Source organism: Cryptomeria japonica, unplaced genomic scaffold (assembly GCF_030272615.1).
Source record: "Cryptomeria japonica unplaced genomic scaffold, Sugi_1.0 HiC_scaffold_235, whole genome shotgun sequence".
Classification (NCBI taxonomy): Eukaryota; Viridiplantae; Streptophyta; class Pinopsida; order Cupressales; family Cupressaceae; genus Cryptomeria; species Cryptomeria japonica.
This window is the reverse complement of record NW_026729057.1, coordinates 240,001-243,514: the sequence shown is the minus strand read 5'-3', so window position 1 is coordinate 243,514 and position 3,514 is coordinate 240,001.

Here is a 3,514-nt window from a genome sequence, read left to right as displayed (position 1 = left end):
GGCTCCTTGGCCGCCTCGGAACTATCTGTGTATCGGACGCATCGCGGGATAAGGGGTTGTCACTGGTAGTCGCCCCAAGCGCGTCCGATGCTTGGACTATTCCGAGGCGGCCCTGCAGCCTCTTCCGTCTAGCCGTTGGGGCCATCTCGCCGCATCCCCCAGCTCCTCGGCCGCCTCGGAACTATCTGTGTATCGGACGCATCGCGGGATAAGGGGTTGGCAGTGGTAGTCGCCCCAAGCGCGTTCGATGCTTGGACTATTCCGAGGCGGCCCCGCAGCCTCTTCCGTCTACCCTTTGGGGCCATCTCGCCGCATCCCTCGCCTCGCACCCCGATTGCTATGCGGTGAGGCTCCTCGGCCGCCTGGGAACTATCTTCGTATCGGATGCATCGCGGGATAAGGGGTTGTCACTGGTAGTCGCCCCAAGCGCGTCCGATGCTTGGACTATTCCGAGGCGGCCCTGTGGCCTCTTCCGTCTAGCCGTTGGGGCCATCTCGCCGCATCCCTCACCTCGCACCCCCATTGCTATGCGGTGAGGCTCCTCGGCCGCCTTGGAACTGTCTTCGTATCGGAAGCATCGCGGGATAAGGGGTTGTCACTGGTAGTCGCCCCAAGCGCGTCCGATGCTTGGACTATTCCGAGGCGGCCCTGCAGCCTCTTCCGTCTAGCCGTTGGGGCCATCTCGCCGCATCCCCCACCTCGCACCCGGATTGCTATGCGGTGAGGCTCCTCGGCCGCCTTGGAACTATCTTCGTATCGGACGCATCGCGGGATAAGGGGTTGTCACTGGTAGTCGCCCCAAGCGCGTCCGATGCTTGGACTATTCCGACGCGGCCCTGTGGCCTCTTCCGTCTAGCCGTTGGGGCCATCTCGCCGCATCCCCCACCTCGCACCCCGATTGCTATGCGGTGAGGCTCCTCGGCCGCCTTGGAACCATCTTCGTATCGGACGCATCGCGGGATGAGGGGTTGTCACTGGTAGTCGCCCCAAGCGCGTCCGATGCTTGGACCATTCCGAGGCGGCCCTGAAGCCTCTTCCGTCTAGCCGTTGGGGCCTTCCCGCCCCATCCCTCGCCTCGCACCCCCGATTGCTATGCGGTGAGGCTCCTCGGCCGCCTTGGAACCATCTGTGTATCGGACGCATCGCGGGATAAGGGGTTGGCACTGGTAGTCGCCCCAAGCGCGTCCGATGCTTGGAGCATTCCGAGGTGGCCCTGAAGCCTCTTCCGTCTAGCCGTTGGGGCCTTCCCGCCCCATCCCTCGCCTCGCACCCCGATTGATATGCGGTGAGGCTCCTCGGCCGCCTTGGAACTATCTGTGTATCGGACGCATCGCGGGATAAGGGGTTGGCACTGGTAGTCGTCCCAATCGCGTCCGATGCTTGGACCATTCCGAGGCGGCCCTGCAGCCTCTTCCGTTTAGCCGTCGGGGCCTTCCCGCCGCATCCCTCGCCTCGCATCCCGATTCCTATGCGGTGAGTCTTCTCGGCCGCCGCGGAACTATACCTGTTATTGCTACTGCATCCTTCGGCTGGTAACCTCCTCTGCCGCCTTGGAACGTTCTCTTTGTCGGACGCGTCGCGGGATAAGGGGTTGGCACTGGTAGTCGCCCCAAGCGCGCCCGATGCATAGACCGCTCCGAGTTGACCTTGCTTTCAGCCTCTCACATGCATAGACCTCTCTGAGTCGACCCTGCAGCCTCTCACGTTTAGCCTTTGGAATCTCGCCTCACAACATGATTGCTATCCTTGATGCATCCCTTGCCTCGAGCCCTGATTGCTTTCTTGGCTGCATCCCTCCTCTCCTCACAGCCCGGTTGTCATCACTGCTTCATCCGTCGCTTCATGCATTCTGGCTGCTGGGCCCTTCCCACCGCACACCTCGATTGCTATCTCTTCTGCATCACACACCCCGATTGCTATCTCTGCTACATCCCTCGGCTCTCACTTCTGCATCCTTCGCCTCCCACCTCGATTGCTATCAATGCTGCATCCGTAACCTCACACCCCGATTGCTATGCGGGGAGGCTCCTTGGCCGCCTTGGAAATTTCTGTGTGTCGGACGCACCGCGGGATAAGGGGTTGGCACTGGTAGTCGCCCCAAGTGCGCCCGATTCTTAGACCGCTTCGAGGTGACCTCGTAGCCTCTTTCGTCCAGGCTTCCTGCCTTCAACGCCCTTTTTACACCTCGATTGCTATGCGCGGGCTCGTTGGCGTCTATCACCTCTCTGCGAAGAGTGGCACGATGATTGTTGGGGTAAATCGTAGCAGTCCGATCTCTGGCCTTGGGCCATTGTGAGGGCTGATCGATTTCCTGTGCGCATCTCGTGTTCGCCCAGTAACAGACTCGACGACTTGTAATCGGTCTTGTTCCCGATTGTTCCTGGAGGTAGTCTTCGGAACTCTTGGATTTGACCTGTCACTCGAACTGTCCTCTTCCGAGGATGCTTGTGTGTGTGTGCTTGTGCCATTTCCTTGGCGGTATTAACGAGATATTAAAGAGCGGAGTGAGCGCCTCGCCCAGCTATGTTTGGGGCTCTCACTCCCTTACCCGGTGTGCGACCGCTTTGCACGTAGGTTGCGGAGCATCGCGACTCTTTCGATGTTTGGCGGTTGTCTTCCGGTGATGCGTTGGTCCCGAAGTGCACGTTACTAGCATTTCTGCCATTGTTCTCGATCTTTGGCACGTTCCTTCGTTGCAATTGGATATATATCTCCGTTTATACGCGCAGGCTTCTCCCGCCTATTCAGCGCTGTCCCACTCTCAGCACTCTCGTGGTCTCCTTGGCTTCTCTCTCCCGTGAGCGAGCTCTCTTCTCGAGTCTTTTCCATGTCCCATGGAGGTTGCCTTGCGAAATTCGGGCACACAAACGTGACCGGATAAGAGCGGAATTGCCTATGAGGAGAAGCTCACCTTAGGGAGCAGCAATGCCGAGTGTTTCGACAGAGGGTAGAGGGGGCGTTGTTTGGGCGGTTGCACAAAAGAGTGCTACGGTTGCACTGAAGGTTGCTTCTTCGTCTCCGACGAACTCTTCGAGGCAAAAAAGCTTGTATACGGGGTCGAGGTGGGACTGTTCGTGCGAGTTGCGCCACCAAAAGTGCGTAGGGGGCATATACCTGGGAAATGGATGTCTCTGAGTGGCCTTACTCGGTCGCGTGCACGGTGCATTCTCTAACGGCAGGACTGTCGCGAGCATGTGCGGTTCGGATGTTTTCGGGTAAAGGGTTCCGTACGGGATGTTCTTCCCAGGCTCCTGTGAACCGAGACTCTGCATCGTCGTGCTCCGGCTCCCGTGGGTGCTTCATGCCTCGTCGAGCTGTTTGTCGTGGACGATTAAGGCCGAGGCCTTCCTTCGAGAGGGGAATTGTTCAGGCTGGTCGAGGCGGGATTGTTCGTGCGGGGTGCACCACCAAAAGTGCGTAGGGGGCATATGCCTGGGAAATGGATGTCTCTGAGTGGCCTTACTCGGTCGCGTGCACGGTGCACACTCTCACGGCATGACTGTCGCGAGCATCG